Source organism: Myotis brandtii, unplaced genomic scaffold (assembly GCF_000412655.1).
Source record: "Myotis brandtii unplaced genomic scaffold, ASM41265v1 scaffold397, whole genome shotgun sequence".
Taxonomy (NCBI): domain Eukaryota; kingdom Metazoa; phylum Chordata; class Mammalia; order Chiroptera; family Vespertilionidae; genus Myotis; species Myotis brandtii.
The window spans coordinates 1,116,855-1,134,427 of NW_005365229.1; positions in this window are offsets into that span (position 1 = coordinate 1,116,855).

Consider the following 17,573-nt stretch of genomic DNA (forward strand, 5'->3'; position numbering starts at 1 on the left):
TCCCCACTCCTGGCTGGCTGGTTTCTAAGTAAATAACCTCCAAAGGGGCCATCACCAATATCATCTCGAAGATTTTTGGCTTGTTTTGTTTTCACCCCTAAAGAGCATATAAATCAATTTTCCTGCAGGTAGTTCTTGAAAATATATGTGGGGGGGAAATCCAGATAAACTCTTTTTTGCTTTATTATTTTAAAAACAAACAAATGAATAGTAACTACAGAAAAAAACCCAATGGACTCTGACTATGGCTTACGGAATCTCTCAGAACCAATTTCTGTATCAGCCTCCAGACCCCCTGAGTGGATGGCCTAAAGCCCTGGCACTTGTGAATGCATAGATTGATTGCACCCAATTCCAAAAGAATGCTCTTGCATGCCAGCTGTTTGCTTCTTTCTTTTATTTTTGTCTCTATTTTTTTTTATATTTAAAAATGAAAGTCAGCAAGAGCAGCCCTAAAGCCAAGGAGGCCGAGCTGCTGTGCAGAGATGCAAACCCGTGGGCCTGCACCATTATTCAAATGCATTCTCATTGGGAAGAAGGCAGTTGAGGTCTAAGCCCTTCAGCTTAAAGGGCTTCCATGGAAATGTGTCAGCAGTCCAGGCTGAAAAGTTCACACAGCAGCTCGATTCACAACATTCCGTTCTCAAGTCACAGTTCAAATCCAGTTGTCTAAAGTTGATTCAATTCAATAGAGTGAGACTCCTCAAGCACCCGGGGCAAGCCGACCCCATTATTCTTCCCCAGCAAAGTGGGCACGCCAGGTTTGGAAACTTTTGAACTGTGTCCTCAACACTCAAAATCCAATTTCCCAGGCTTCTTCACTGAAAAAATAGAATTAGAAGCCAAGGACTGCAGAGGGGGAGACTAAGAGGATGTTTTTCTTTTATGTTCTTGCTTTTAAAAAGGCAAATGACTTTTGATGAGAATTCAGAGTTTAAACTCTGTTCAGCTACTGAAGAATTACAAGAAATGTGCTCACTGGTTTAGCTGGAGAGACCAGGAGTAATGGGATTGTATTTCCCTCTAGATTAATTTCATTTTCCTGCTTCCACAGTCACACACGTTCCATGCAATTCTGATTTCACTGCTGCCTTCTAATATCTTTAACTTGCTTCCACCACTTTATGAATAGGTTTAGGATGCCAGGCATGGAGTATAGGAGAATGCAGACATGCAGGGCTGCTTAGTCTTGACTTTCTCTTCTCTCTTGGTTTCCATGACACTATGTTCCCTTAGTTACTCTTCTTTGCTCATCCTAACTCCCTTCTGACTGCCTTCACTGATTTCCTTCTTCTTTCATGTTGTTGTAGGTTCTATTCTGGAATCCTATATAATAAAACCCCTTCTGACTTCCTTCACTGATTTCCTTGTACCTGCTTCTTTCATATTGTTGTAGGTTCTATTCTGGAATCCTATATAATAAAAGGGTAATATGCAAATTGACCCTAATGGCAGAATGACCACTGGACCAGTCACTATGAGGTGCACTGACCATCTCTTGGTCACTTTCCCCCCGGCCAGCAGGCTCCAATTGCCTGATGGCTACTCGCTGTGGGGCTGGGGCAGGTGAGAGGGCAGGAACAGTCGACCTCTTGGTCCCTTCCCCCAGCTGTCAAGCACCGATCACCCGATGGCAAATGAGGAACTGGAGGTGGATGGTGGCAGGGCGCAGCTAGGGAAAATGGCCCTGATTGCAGGCCAGGCCTAGGGACCATACCCACGCACGAATTTCGAATGTTGGGCCTCTAGTATCTCATAAAATCCCACAACTTGCACCCATGCAAGTCAACCCATGCACACCCAGCTTCTAGCTGGACAGCTCCAGCTGGACATACAACAGACACCACAAATTCAGTCCACCCCCAACTGAAGCCCCCACATTCTCACCTCTTTAATAAAGTGTAATAGACCTTGAAAATCGGGTGATATAGTCAAAAGACAAAGAGCAATGTTTTGCAAACTTAGTTGCTAGTGGACTCTACTACTGTGCTAGGGCAGGTTGGCTGGAATCTTCAGACATTTGCCTGTGAACTTGACATGGCTCTTTCTCTTAACCCAGTTCACTGATTCAGGTCATCCCTGCTCATTTCCTTCTTGCCTGTAGTCTCTGAGTCAGTTGCAGATTGATTTACCCTCATGGATAAATGGTAGACAACTTGGCATCCTCAAGAGTACAATGCTGAGAGTGACACATTGCAGACAATTCTGGAGGTGTTTTGGTGTTGGATACCAGAAAACTGGGTGTTAGTGATTTGGGTCATCTTTGAGAACCTTGATCAAAATGAGCTCATTTGAGGCATAGCCTTGATCTCTCCACTGGAGTTTCTAGACTTCTTTTCTAGGATACAGTGAAATGTGCTGGAAGATATAACAACTATCTCAATTGTTTTTCACATAAGGAGATGCAGCTTAGATCTTAGAGCTGATAAGTGATGGAGGTAAGGTTCAAATACCTCAGATCTTAGTCACCCTATAATTGTCTATCCTAATAATTCTCTCTCTTATAAATATATATATTTAATCTCCACTTGATATGTTTATAGATTTGAGAGAGAGAGGAAGAGACAGAAACAGAGACATGAAGAGAGAGAGAGAGAAAGAGAGAGAGAGAGAGAGAGAGAGAGAGAGACAGAGAGAGAGAGAGAGAGAGAAATGTGAGGCACACACGTTGATCAGTTGCCTTCCAGAAACATCCTGATTGAGGATTTAACCCACAGCTTAACTATGTGCCCAGACCAGGAATTGAACCTGCAACCTTTTGGTGCATGGATTATGCTTTAAACAATTGAGCCAACCAGCCAAGGCTCTTATAAATCTATTTTAAATCAATTTATTTATCTGTATCCTTACTGTCACAACTTTATTCCAGACCTTTATTTTTTACCTAGATCATGGGAGTAGACTCTGTTCTTATTTCTCAACTCTAGCCCTTCTTTTGCCAATCTCTTCCTGTTATCTTTCCAAAATCAATATGTAACCATACTCTATCCCTTTGGCCATACTACTTTATCAAACCTCAGCCATCATTTTTGTTTTCCCTTCTATATTGAGGTAAAACTCATCTAACATGAAATTAATCATTTTAAAATGTGCAATCCAATAGCCTTTAGTACATTCACAACATTGTACTATTAGCAACCCTATCTCAATTCAAAACATTTTATTGCCCCAAAAAGAAACTCCATACCCATTAGGTAGTTTTTCTACCTTTCTCTCCTCACTCACTGGCACCTTAAAACATATTTTCTGTCTGTATAGATATACCTATTCTGAATATTTCATAAAATGAAATCATACAATATGTGAACTTACGCATCTGTTTTTTTGGGGGGGTATATTTTCAGGGTTCATTCAAGTTGTAGCATGTGTCAGTGCTTCATTCACTTTTATAGGTAAGTATTATCTCATTGTATGTTGATACCATATTTTGTTTGTATATATCATTCATCATTGGATGGGCATTTGGGTTGTTTTCACTTTTAACCGTGGTGAACAGTGAGGCTGTGAACATTCAGGTAGGCTTTTATTGGTCACTTATTTTCAGTTTCTTTGGGTATAAAACTAGAGATGGAATTGCTGACCCTATGGTAATTCTGTGTCACCTATTGAGTAACTGCCAAAGTGTTTCCCAGAGCAGCTTCCCCATCCTCCATTCCCACCAGCAGTGCACAGGGCTTCCAATTTCTCCACATCCTCATCAATGCTTGTTGTTTTCCATTTTTGTTTGTTTGTCTTGCTCCTTAAATTATAGTTATATTCATGTCCTAGGGTCACCATAACAAAGTACCATAAAGTGAGGTGCTTAGGACTTTGGATAGATCACATTTCTCCTGCAAACCTACAGACCTCCATTTCTTCTCTGGCAAAAGTGGCCCATGGATAGCATCATCTCCAAAGTCTCTTCCAGGCTGACACTAAGTTCTATTCTTGAAGGCGCACACACACACACACACACACACACACACACACACACACACACACACACACACACACCCCTGATGGTAGGTCTTCCCCTTTGAGATGGAACTGTCTGCCAGGATTTCCCATATAGGATGCTGGGATGGGAATCCCTCAGGACAGAGAGATGGGGTGGGATCCAGGGGCACCACAGCCCTCAGGCCAATCACGTCTGGATAAAAAACAATTTTCTTCGTGTAGCACAGCGTGCTGTATAAGCATTGTTTTTCCACGTGCCATTGTATAAGAAGACTGGGAAGCCCTTGCAGTTGGAAGGCAGTATGGTCAAATTGAAATAAAATGCCCTGGGCCCAAACGAAAGTCTGAGTTGTACTTTTTTTCTTCCCTCTCTCCTTCAAGCATTGGCTTGAACTCTTTTCCTTGTTGGGGGATCTACTCATCCTTTAGGACTGTGGTAAGCAAAGCTTTTTTGGAAGCTGTATCAGTAGGGTCTGGTCAGGAGATAGAATTCACACCCGTTATCTTAACAGAGTGGACTTAATAGAAAGAATTATTAAGTAGGTATTGAACTAAAAAGGCAGAAAGAACTCTGAGATATCACAGGTGAGCAGCTACCACCCGTAGGGCTGGAGGAACAAAGGGAAGAGGTTGGAATTATTAAAATTTAAAGGTTTGGAGGTGCAGTCCTGCCGAGCTGGGACTGACCTTGGAGGGCACTGTTTGGCTGGTGCTGGTTTCTGAGCTCAGAAGTGTGTGTGTGTGAGGGGATCTTACTTGAGGAGGGGGCACTGGCTAACTGGGGCTTGGGTCTCCGAGGGGGTATAGTGAGGCTAGTTGTGTGATTCCTGGAGAAACTAAAAACTGGAATCAATTGCTACCACTGGAATGAATGGAGCAGAGTGGCCCAGCTGGGATGACTGGGATAGAAACAGAAAGCAGAGAGGAAGCCAGTACTAACCTAACAGCCAGGAGCAAGTCCCTTCTTCCTCCCCCAGTTTTGCAGGTTCCCTTGGGGACCCCCAGGTGCAGGGTCTCACCAGAAGCCACTTGGCAAAGCAGAAATGTGGTTTGCCCAGACTCAGCACCACATCACAGAGTATAAAAAAGTAGGTGGGAAGCTGAGGTAAACTGGTACAGAAGCCCCCTCAATACCTTGTCCTTGCTGAAATCAATGAGTCCCCTCACTGTTCCTGCAGCCCCTCACATCATGCCATTTATGCATAATCTTCATGTTCCTCTCTTTCTCTTTAGCTACTTGAGAGCAAGTTTATATTTTCTTTATCTCTGTGTCCCCAAATTATCCAGTGTCTGTATCATTGTAGATGCTGGCTAACGGTTTGTTGAATGACTGCACAGATGGATGAATGGCCAAAGCAAGCAAGGAAACAAGAAAGCCCAAGAGAATGGCCCTTATCAGGACTTGAAAAGAAAGCGTTGGTATGTAGCCAAGATGAAAGATGGCAAATGAGACCCATGACAACACTATTTGATATCTTGGATCTACCCTTGTTCTTTCCAGTTGGGTTCTCGTAAGAAATAGGGCTACCACAGCAGGCAATCAGCCAGGCAGAGAAAGAAATCCATTGTGGGTGGGAGATAATCAGACACCTGCTACAACCAGGTGCTGGAAAATGATTCAAACAGTGAGGCACATTACAGGAGCCACGGACAGGACAAAGGTTTTAGGGTAAGGGGCAGAAGGGGCACCTTCGCCTGAAATGCAAAACTCTTCATGCACACAGGTCCTGCCTACTCCTCCAACTCCATTGCTTGACAGTCAAATCCCCATTGGGAACTGTGGTAAGCTGTAGCTGTCCTCTGCGTGAAACTCCAGCCTCAACCCACCTGATTAACTCGTAATCCTCCAGAAAAACTCAAACCCTTTGCCGCCTCTTCCAGCAATTTTGCTTCACAAGCTGCCCCTGACCTTATGCCTCTGTGGCCCCCTGTTCTTTCTCCCCAAAGACAGCAGATTGCAGTAACTAATCCAGGGCCTGGAGCGAGCCTGGATGCAAGGCCTGACGCCATCACCTGCGGGGCATATTAACTGTGCCTCAGTTTCCTCATTGTAAAGTAGGGATAATGGTGCTCCCTACTAAATATCTGTGATCCTTACAAGACAGAAGACGTTTTAACTGCTTAGAACATTGGCTAACATAGAATGTGGCCATAAGCACTGATGACTAGTCTTATTTTCACACTGTATTATAGTAATTTCTTCAAGTGGAATCTCTCTCATTCAGTCTTGGTAGGAATTTGGACTTGTTCATTGTTCACTTGGCTTGGTACATAGTAGGTGTTCAGTGAACACCAGGAATGAACCAGAAAGAATGAGTAAGTTGGAATTTTGATGAAGTAGCTTGCCCCAGGCATAACAAGGTTTCCTTAGTGGAACTGCCTGTCTAATAAGGAATTCACAGAAAATTATTGTTGTTGCTCAAAATGTTTCTACGCTGGAGAAACACATTTTTCCTGTAAGAACAGCCTAGTTATGCTAAACATCATTAAGACTTTCTTGAGAAAGTGCCTCCAGGTTGATTTAGCAGGCATCAGAGCCCCTGTAGGACCCTAAATGCAGATCGCATTAGGCAGGGCTCTTTTGTTTGATGGAGATAGAACTCAACTGGAAAAAAAGCTTAGGAAGAAAAAAGGAGTTTTGTGAAAGGACAGTGGGCCAGTGTTGAATGGCTGCAGGGACCTAGCTGGGCCTGGGGACCAATTGGAACCAGAGCCTTTAATTTCTCCACCTGTTATTTCAATTCATCTGCAATCACGGGGCTTCTACTATTTTTGTTCTGCTTGTTTACAGATGTCCAGGCTGCCTGCCTATGAGCACATCAGTGATTCTAAGTCAGGCACTTTGCATTTCCTATGACGGCTATAACAAATGACCATAGACTCAGTGGCTTCAAACAAGACAGATTTCTTATTATAGTCCTGGAGATCAAAGGTCAAATTAGTCCACAGTGGCCACAGGGCTGCAGTGAGGTGTTGGTGGGGCAGAGTTCCCTCTAGAGCAGCGGTTCTCAACCTGTGGGTCGTGACCCCTTTGGCGGTCGAATGACACTTTCACAGGGGTCACCTAAGACCATCCTGCATATCAGATATTTACATTACGATTCATAGCAGTAACAACATTACAGTTATGAAGTAGCAACGAAAATAATTTTATGGTTGGGTCACAACATGAGGGACTGTATTTAAAGGGCCAGAAGGTTGAGAACCACTGCTCTAGAGATTCTAAGAGCGAATCTGTTTCCTTGTCTTTCCAGCTTGTAGGAGCCGCCCATATTCTTTGGCCTGCAGCTTCGACACCAGCCTCTTCAAGCCTCTCTCTGCCTCTGGACTTACTGTCTCTTTCTTACAAGAACCTCTGTGATCAAACTGGATCCATCTATTGGATAATCCAGGAAAATTTCCTCATCGCACAATTTTTAATATGATTAGATCTGCAAAGTCCCCTTTTCCCCCATATTAATTAATATTCACAAGGTTCTGGAGATTCTGGTATGAGCATCTTTTGGGGGGTTGAGGGAGGAGAAGAGAGGCATTATTTAGCCAGCTGAAGGCATTATTTATCTTCAGAGTCAGCATAAGGCCTGTACATAATAGTGTGAAAAATATCACTGATTGAAAAAATTAATAAAAGAGTAACAATACCTCTCTCTATCTCACTTTCAATCTTTCCCTTCAAACAGGCTTTCTCTCTCTGCAGGGAAACATGTCTATTAACAATTCCTGAACCTTATGACATCGCGCCCCCCCACCCCCTGCTGCCCTTCCCACCCCACACTACTATTTACTACTCCTGGAAAGATGCTTAATTCCTTTCTCTGTTTCTTTTGACAAATCTTGGAGAATGATTCTGATCAGTCCTATTTGGCTCCGGCCTGTGAATAAGCCAACCATGTAGGAATAAAGGGTTATTCATGGTGATTCTTTCACCTAGTTAAAATAAGAATACAAGTGGCCCCATAAATACTTGACATTCTCTTCCTTAGCATGTGAAAGGTTACTTTTATATAGGTGGTTAGTCCACACCCACTGTCCAGATGCTGTAAGAAACTGTGAGAGGGGTGTTCCAACTGGGAAGACAGGCATCTGAAAGTTGCTACTTTAAAAAAACCTGTGCCCCTTAGTCTCTGCAGAAATTTATTTCCTAATGATTGATCATTGCACAAGAGTGCAGCTCCATATGATTCTGGTTACAAAAGTTCTAGATGAGTCATTTTTAAGCCTATCAGACCCAATGCCTCCTCTTATAAAAAATAATGCCTCACTCCCCTTTTACAATCCTGAAGTGAAATTCATAAATTATATACGTGCCTGCACAATCTTGGCTACAATAAATGCTCAAGATGTAATATACAAGAGAACAAAAAGTTAATTTATAATAAAACTAGAGGCCCGATGCACGAAAATTTGTGTAAGAGTAGGCCTTCCTTCCCCTAGCTGCCAGCACTAGCTTCCCTCTGGCACCCAGGACCCCGGCTTCCCTCCTCTGACCGCCCACAGGCACCTGGGACCCAGGCTGGCTTCTCTCTGGCCCTGGCTTCATTAGACCGGAAGGATGTCCTGTCTAATTAGCATATTATCCTTTTATTATTATACGGCTTCCCTCCTCTGACCACCCACAGGCACCCAGGACCTGGGCTGGCTTCCCCTGGACCACCTGCAGGCACCTGGGATCCAGGCTGGCTTCCCTCTGGCCCTGGCTTCCTCAGGAAGGACGTCCAGTCTAATTAGCATATTATCCTTTTATTATTATAGATAATTTGTATTTCAACATGTCAATTATCTGGCACAGCTACTACCACAAACTACCACACAGAACCCTAAAATGCCAGTAGGAGGCACTGTTACCCTGCTAGAAACCACCTATCTTGATGAATAGGCAATGCCTACGTAATGTGTGACTAACCTTAACCCTTATCCATGCCAATTAATTTCTGTCAGACCATACTGTCATGATCCTTCCTGGCACTCACTCTTGCCTGAGGCATCTTGCTCAGGTATTTGTTGACTCATTTATTAGCTCTCCCCTCTCCTTGAGTATACGCTCCATGATATTGGGAATGTTATCTGCCTCCTTCAGTACCTTACATATAATATACATGTTTATTGAACAAATGAGCAAATCAATGCTCCTTTTGACAAGCCACAGCACTTCAGAGCTGGAAAGACCTTTTCTGAATATCTGATCGATGACACTGAGATCAAAGGAGGGTGGCATGGACTTGCACATGGTTACAGAGCTAGTAAGTAGGTGGTCTCAGATATCCTGACTCCCAATCCATGGCCTTTTATCTGGCCATCGTGCATGTGTGGATTAAGTTTAACTTTCAATAACCAAAGAGAGAGCTTTTCATTTAATGCCACTGTTACTTCTCTGTATCCAATTAATCAGGCAATGGAGTTTTAAATATAATCATTTCTAGCGAAGATGAAAGATATTTAGTAGATCCTAGCTGGAGTGAGATAGCTTCCACTTCTTGCTTTTTATATGAACCTCCCCCATCTGTCCTATAGAAACCTCAGACTGTCCACTCTGGGATGCTAAGGTAGCACTTTCTCTCTACTGATCAACCAATCCAGCAAGTGCTTGCTTGCTTTCTTTTATTTTTTTCCTGATCAACCTTCCAGAAAGGCAAATTTCTTGTTGAGAAGAAAACCAGGGTTTGCCTTGCAGATGGCATGAAAAGGGAAATAGTGACAGAGAGTACAAATTGCTGAAAATCGCATGTGCCAAGGGCTACTTTGCAATATTGGTTTGTGAATTTTGCCAGCTCAGTAATGTGTTAGCAGCAGTAAACCACTTGGAAGTTTTCATTGTTTATTCCATTCAAAGAGATGTTGCATCTTAGCATACAAAGCAATATCCAACAGCAGTTGGGTCTGCTTAGATTTGGAACTGAGCTGAGAGAGCAGTTTATATTTGCTTTTGATTTCTCTCCGTGAGAGAAATGCAATTACTTCTAGCACTTTGAAAGTCATATTCTGAAAATCAGAGAAATACAAGTAAGAAAGCCATGCAGGTGTATGTAAGAAAGAACAAGAGTAAGAGAGAGTCAATGATTTGTTCCTGGAAGCTGCTGACCCATTTTCAATTTATTTTAAGCCCAGAAATAAAGCCTGTAAACTTGCCCAAACCAATGTGGGTATGAGTTAGTAAAGGAAATATTTCAAGCATGGCTTGAGATCAGGTCTTAAGAAATCAGGTTCTGCTTTCTTTCAGATCTAATGGTCTTTATCAAGCATTGCAAGGATCTGGGCTCCTTTCTTGACTCAAAAGGGAGACTTCCTATAATGGAACATAGCCCCACACTCCACATGCTTTCATATGTGGTGAGGGAATCTAAATTTTTGAATAAAGGATTGTTTCCTAACACTTAATGGTTACTAGGTAGATCTGGATGACTGAAAAATTTAAGCTTGGTGACAGCCCCCCGCATTGCATCACCTGGCTGAAAGAAACCCTAAATCATTGTTTGTCATAGGTGGAAGAGACACTAACCAGCCGGAAGTCCAAACTCTTCTTTTTAAAATTAAATTTATTGGGGTAACATTAGTTAACGGCATCATATAAATTTCAGGTGGACAGCTTGAATACTCCATTGTGTGCTTCCCGCTGGAAGTCTAGTCTTGTTGCATCACCATATATTTGACCTAGTTAACCCTCTTCATTCCCCCTCCACTCCCAACCGCATCTGCCTCCGGTAATCACCATTCTGTTTGTACAGTGTAGAGAAAAAGTAGGCTTACAGTTGTTTGTCTGGAAAATAATGCAATCTATAATAATAAAAGCGTAATATGCTAATTAGACCAGACGACCTTCTAAACCACAGTGAAGTGATGAAGAGATAATTGGAGGTCAGATCTACATCTAGTTAGACACCCAGCCAATCAACCAGTTTGTCCTCCATTGTTATAAGATTAACTTCCTGATGACAAAGTTAGAAATAGAGATTTGTCTATTGTCTGATTCACACCAGAGAATCAGAACAAAGAGGTGATGCCTAACTAGTCCCATTCTAGAAACAAGCTCGTTAATAAATTTGTGTGAAGTTTCTGTCTGTGGACAATTTGAATGTAACCAGCCTGAACAGAGGGTCTAGTAAACTCTAGTAGAGGAGGGGCCTCACCTCCCATGGTTATTGTTGCATCCTTAGCATCTAGAAGTGGCACATGCATGTTTAATTAATATGTTGTGCATGAACTGAAAGAATAAACCCAATTTATCAGCTATACACAACTAGGCACACATACTTATATCTAATCCTCAAGGTCCAATGGCTATTTAGCACGTTCATATCACAGATAGAGAAACAGGCTCGGAGAGGTGATGTCACTTCTTCATGGTCACTCAACTGGAAAGTAGCAAGTGCAAAATTTGAATTTATAGTTGAGGGCAAAGTCTCTATTTCTTCCTTTATAGACACTTCCACTCCAACTATGTTTCTGTAAAGACTCAATAGAAAGAACTTCAGAGCAGAAATGGTCTCAGCAAACAGTGAGTACATCGCTGGGGTGCTAGCAGAGGATATATTGGAAGAAGGCTTCCAGGCATTGGGATTGGCATGGGGAATCACATAGGATGATGTTTAATGTCTTTGTCATCTATGAGGTATCAATTGCTTATTAATAACAGTCATTCATTCATCCAATCATTAATATTTTAATGCAATTTCCTGTTGATAAGTGTGTACAATTAAACAATGCTCTCAGTCATAAGGACCAGAAGAAACTGTGCTTCTCCTTAACACCTGGTTTGTTTTTATCCAGTAAATATTATAAATCATGAACCGATCATATATATGCATATGTGTGTGTGTGTGTGTGTGTGTGTGTGTGCATATTGATGTTTCCATATTTGCTAGTGGATTCAGAGCAAATTTATAGTCCATCTCTAAAAACTGATTCAGCCACACAGTTGTATATATATTTTATTAATTAGTCAATATTAATCAATATTATTTCTCTATCCAATTCTACATTTAACCTCAATTTCTTTAATTTTTTCCATTTTCTGCTTCTGTGTATATTTATCAGCCTTATCAAATCCCTTTTTGGGAAAATGATGCAATGCGAATATGCTTTTGTGTGTGTATGTGTGTGTCCACAAAATACCTGCATGCTCCTTTTTGTTATTCAATCTTGAGCCTTTGGACTTGAGCCAGTGCAAAGGAATAGAAATATCGCTGGCACCAAGCTCAATTAGAGCCAGCCAAAACAAGCAGGCACACGGCTGTCTGCTTTCCCCAGCCCTGACTCCAAGAACAGCCCACCAAGGATGCTAGCCCAGCCTTCCCCGCTCTGGAACAAGGGCCATTTCTCTCTTGCAAGCTCCAAAGTCCTAAATCTGACTTCTTCGGAGGGGAGGACAGTTTTTTGTCTGCCAAGGGTAACCTAGGCCCCTGCACCTGTCCTGCTGATCCATCCAGAACCCTTGCCAGATCCAGGAAGCTGATCCATTACGCTGACCTGCTAATACAAACATTAGCGCAAGGATGCCTGGAGCCAAAGGCTGGAAACCAAATCTATAGCAAGGAGCTGCTCAGGCTGGCCAAAATGAACTAGGACTTATTCTATTAGAGAGAATATTTCATTTGCTCCAATAACGAGAACTCTGTTGAGATTGCTTAATTCAATTCTGCCCATCTTATCAGATTTATTTTTAATGAAACTGAACAATAGTTTCATTTGTTATGTTATTAGCTTTCCCAGTAGAAGCAACGAGACTGTAGCACATAAAGCGAAGCAGACAAGCTTTGCCAATGTCTTTGGCTTATCAGTGATGTCTGCCAATTTGGATATTACACAGTGAAAAGCTTCTCTCCTCTTCTGGGTGTACTTCCTTGCTCATGGGACTTAGAGCGATGAGGCCATCTTTTCTCTTATGTAACCTCTCCGTGCCTCATCGAATCTTGTCATTCCCTCATCAATAAACCTGCCAGGACTCCTGATTGCCACGTTTTTACCAGTTGCTAGCTAAGTGACACTGTCAAAGTGGCTTAACCTCTGTGAGCCTAATTTATTTCTCTCATGTGCAAAGGGGTGATAACACAAACCGCTCCATACCATTTTCATACTGTGGTTCAAATGAGTATTATGAGGCATGTAGTAGATGCTCAATAAATGTTGTTGTCATCTCATTTCCTTGTGCAGGGATCACATTTTGGAGGTTTGTTTCCTAAATGAGTCTTGACTTCCTGTAAGCACTGAAGGAATATTTGCTTAGTTGAGTTGATTGCTGAGTCTCTAAATGTTGAGTTCCTATCCTCATCCTACTTTACTGTCTATTTTTTTTTCTCTGAAACTGCTCTTATCCATCCGGCTCAGTGCAAATATCCCGTCCTCCAATCACCCTTCACTCCTCAGACTCAGGAAATGTAGCCTGAAAGCAAAGGAAACTTTCCGTTGCATTTTTGTAACTATGCATTCTGATAAAACACAAAACACGATGAACATCTACCATACTTAGTTCATTCCTCAATTTTAAGATAGGATAGTAATCTTAAGTTGGGTGCCATTCTCCTCCTGGGTAAGTGATTCATTGAGTGAAGGAACTCAGAGCAAGCTGTAGAAGAGTGAGGCAAGAATAGGACCGAATAAAAAATTCGATCAAGATGGGGTTCCCAGAGAAGTTGAGCCTCAGCCAGATCGCATCGGGATCTCCAGAGGGTCAGCTGCACCTCAGTGCTCTCCCACAAGCAGGAAGGGGTCTGGGCTGATAGACATGCACATCACTCAGGCCCCAGGTGGGCATCACTCCAGAGGGGAGGTGTGCATAGGCCCCTAGGCATCTTCAAGGAGGTGGCTCTCGCCACTCAAGGTCACTTTTCGGGGAGGGGAACAGGCATGAGTAATGAGTCACCAGAACCTACAGAAGCTGAGAGATGGGGCATTTACCTGGTAACATGTGAGCATGGTCCCCAGAATACATGCTATGATAGCCAAGGTCTAGAGTACATACATGAGGTTTTTGGTCCAGGGACTCAGAACTTTTCAGAAACAGTGACAGCCGCAGGCCTGGAGCCAAGAGATGCTTGGAGACAGCTTGTTGACATTCAGGAGTTTAGTCATTTATTATTTCTTAGAGGAAAAAAAAATTGGGAGGATTTGGCCATGCACATCTGATACTTTATTGCCACCCCCATTTTCATTTTGAACATGTTTGATCAGAGTGTTGTGTAATTAATTGCACGTCTATTACAATATGGTGTTTACTTACAAAGCACTGTGGGCCGTGTCAGCGATTAGCCATTTTCTCTGACGCCTGTTGGAGCGCTAATTACAAGCAGACGCGGTACATTTTCTCTGACAAGGACACAGGAGTGTGGCCCAGAGGTTCTCCGGTGTCTGTGCCGGCTCCCTTCCTCTGGACGGAGCTCTGGTTGGCGTCTGCAAAGCTGCTTCTGCAGCTCATAGGAAGGGTTGCCAGGAATTAGACAAGGATGATGTAAGTGGCTAACCCTGGTCCAAGTGCATTGTCATTTCAGGGGCAGCCCCCCAGAATGTGTCCCTGGCTCTGGAGGTTCTCAAGAGTCAGACAACCTGTGACCAATAAATCATAGCACTGGAAGCCCTCCGCTTCTCCACAGGCCCTGCCAAACAATTATGCAGGGAAATGTTCTAATTGTACTCTGATTTTAATGTTAATACCAATTTCCATAATTTCTCTGGATCTTTACGGGGCCATTTAATACTTGCCAATGAAGCAAATGAACTAGAAGGAACACCCACAGATGGCTCATGTTTCCATTAAGCCGGCGCACTAAGATCTGCTTTGTTTTCCATTGGGTTTGGGCGGCCCGGCTGCTCAGAGGAGCCAGCCTGAAAGCTTGCCCAGCCCTTGCAATGGCCACCTTGAAACCAGCTCCTCTGTGAGAGAGGGAGTCAGGAGTGGAGTGTCTTCTCCTGGGTCCAATGGGGCCTCTGCTGAGCACCCAGGCTCAGTTCCTGCCTCGCTGAGCACCGCCCCCTGTGCCCCAGGACAGACTTAACCACCCTATCCAGGTGCTGTTCCACACACACGTACTCTTGCTATTACACATCTGGAATGTCCTCCTCACATTTCATCATCCTTCAAGGCTCAAGCACTCTTTTCACAGGCCACCTTACCCTCTACACATGCCGAGTGGAACTAAATGCTGGATGTGTCTCCCCACCACCAGCACAGAGCTGGTTCTGTGAGTGCCTGGACATGGAGCACAGACAGGAAGACGTGCACAGTAGGTCTGCCTCTTTTGCTTGATCTCAGCAGCCAGGCTCATGTCCAGGGGAACACACATCACACCGCATTGTCATCTGCTTGCCTTCTCCAGTGGACCTGGAACTGAAGAGTTTACTTAAGCAAACCCCTGTCTCTCTCTCACGGCACCATGATACGTCCCTCTGATTCTACTAGTCACTCCTTATTAGTAAAGAATATCTGGGGGTGGGGGGATAGAAACCTAACTCTATCTAGATTCAGTTAAAACACCAGGAGCTCATGTCGTAAGGATAATGGGGATAGAAAATGAGAAATAAAATGGTATCAATAGTCTGTCTTCCTTTCCCATCATTCATAATTCCCTGAATGAGCACGTGACCTCCCAACAAGCTTTCTCTGTGTGCTGCAACCACAGCTGCGATAGCTCTGGGCTCTGTCACATAATTTTCAGGTGGAAAAGGAAAAGGGCAGGGACGTACCCTTGTAACCTGGCAACCACAAGCAGCAAGACTGACGGATTTGTTCATAACGCCTTCTCTCCTATGCACTCCTGTTCCAGTTTCAGAAATGTTCCTCTTCGCTCTCCGCGTCAGTGTCTCCTGCTCTTGGTTTCCATCAATGTCAGTGGATTCCTCAGTGATGTCTCTATGCCGGGAGGCATTCCCGCATGGATACACTAGGCCAGCGGTTCTCAACCTGTGGGTCACGACCCCTTTGGGGGTCAAACGACCCTTTCACAGGGGTCGCCTAAGACCATCAGAAAACACATATATAATTACATATTGTTTTTGTGATTAATCACTATGCTTTAATTATGTTCAGTTTGTAACAATGAAAATACATCCTGCATATCAGATATTTACATTATGATTCATAACAGTAGCAAAATTACAGTTATGAAGTAGCAACGAAAATAATTTTATGGTTGGGGGTCACCACAACATGAGGAACTGTATTAAAGGGTCCCCAGGGTCGCAGAGCTACAAAATGACAGAACCAGGTTCAGTTTTTCTCCATTTTTATCACACCACCTGCCATTTCTTTAAGGGTCGGTATTTCTACTTTCTACAATTGCTCTGTTTTTATTTCTGTCTGAAATGCATGGATACTTGTTTCTTTTGGCAATGCTACGGGTGCTGTTATTATTTCTTTTTAATCATTTATGAAATGCTTCAAATGCACTGTGCCCAGTGTGTTACACATTCACATGCGTGACATGTAATCCTACGACAGACCCCGATGCCAGTGTTATTATCTCCATTTAAGCAAAGAGGAACCTGAGGCCCAGAGACGCTTCCCCAGAGTCTGTGCCCAGTGTGTTACACATTCACATGCATGACATGTAATCCTACGACAGACCCCCGATGCCAGTGTTATTATCTCCATTTAACCAAAGAGGAACCTGAGGCCCAGAGACGCTTCCCCAGAGTCTCTTGATAAGTGAGAGTTGGTGAAGGAATGTCGTTCTGTCTTGCTCCAAATCTCACGTCCTTAGACACGGCGACACAGTGCTTCACACGGTGAGGAAGGAATGGCGGCTGCATCCAGAAGGGGCTGGACTGGTGTTTCACTCAGCAGTGGGCTCCTGAAAATTCCACTGGGGTGGGGTGCTAGCCTGTGGGCAGGAGTGCAGGGACCGGCCCGGTGGCTCTGCAGGGCTAGAGCTGGCAGGTCTGGGGGAGGCCACCTGGGTTATTGACCAGGTGGGGAGCGGAGGCCCAGAGGACTGCAGAAGGCAGCAACTTGATAGCACAGGGGGTCGGGCAGTTCTGAGCATCTCACATAGATTTACTCACATACTTCTCATAACAACCCGCATTTATAAATGAGATAACCAGGCACAGAGAGACTATCTTGTCAAAAATCATCCAAGTAGGAAGTGACAAAAGGAGGCCTGACTCTCAGTGCTCTTACCCTGCCCAGCATCGTCTCTGGGGTCTTCTCCCCTCTAAGTGCCTTGAGGGAGGAATGCAGTTTTACTGCTAAAGACAATCTTTGGCGATTAAGCTACCTGATCAACTTAGTAATAGGGGGAGTGAGGAGTAGGATGTGAGAGTGAGGTTTTAAACTCGGGTCATGAGCATTTGCCCTGGACGGACTGGGGCTGGGGTGGGTGGGGATAGGTGTGCACAAAGATTTCATTTGGGACAATCATTTGATATTTTTCTCTGAGAGATTGTGAGGGCAGGTGACAGACTCATTTCTAATGTCCCAGGCGGAAACTAAAATTAAAAGCCAATGCTCACCCCAGTTCCAGACAGCTAGAGGGTGGCGAGGCCCAGCGACACAAGCATGTCATCCTGCTATTATTTTCAGAAGAATTTGGTTCATCTGTGAAGGGATCATTTCATTCAGTTCTGTTTAGAATCATGTAGCCAGGAACTAAAAAGCATATGGCTCTGGGACAGAGAACTCTTAGTAATGTACACCCTTCCATTGTTCC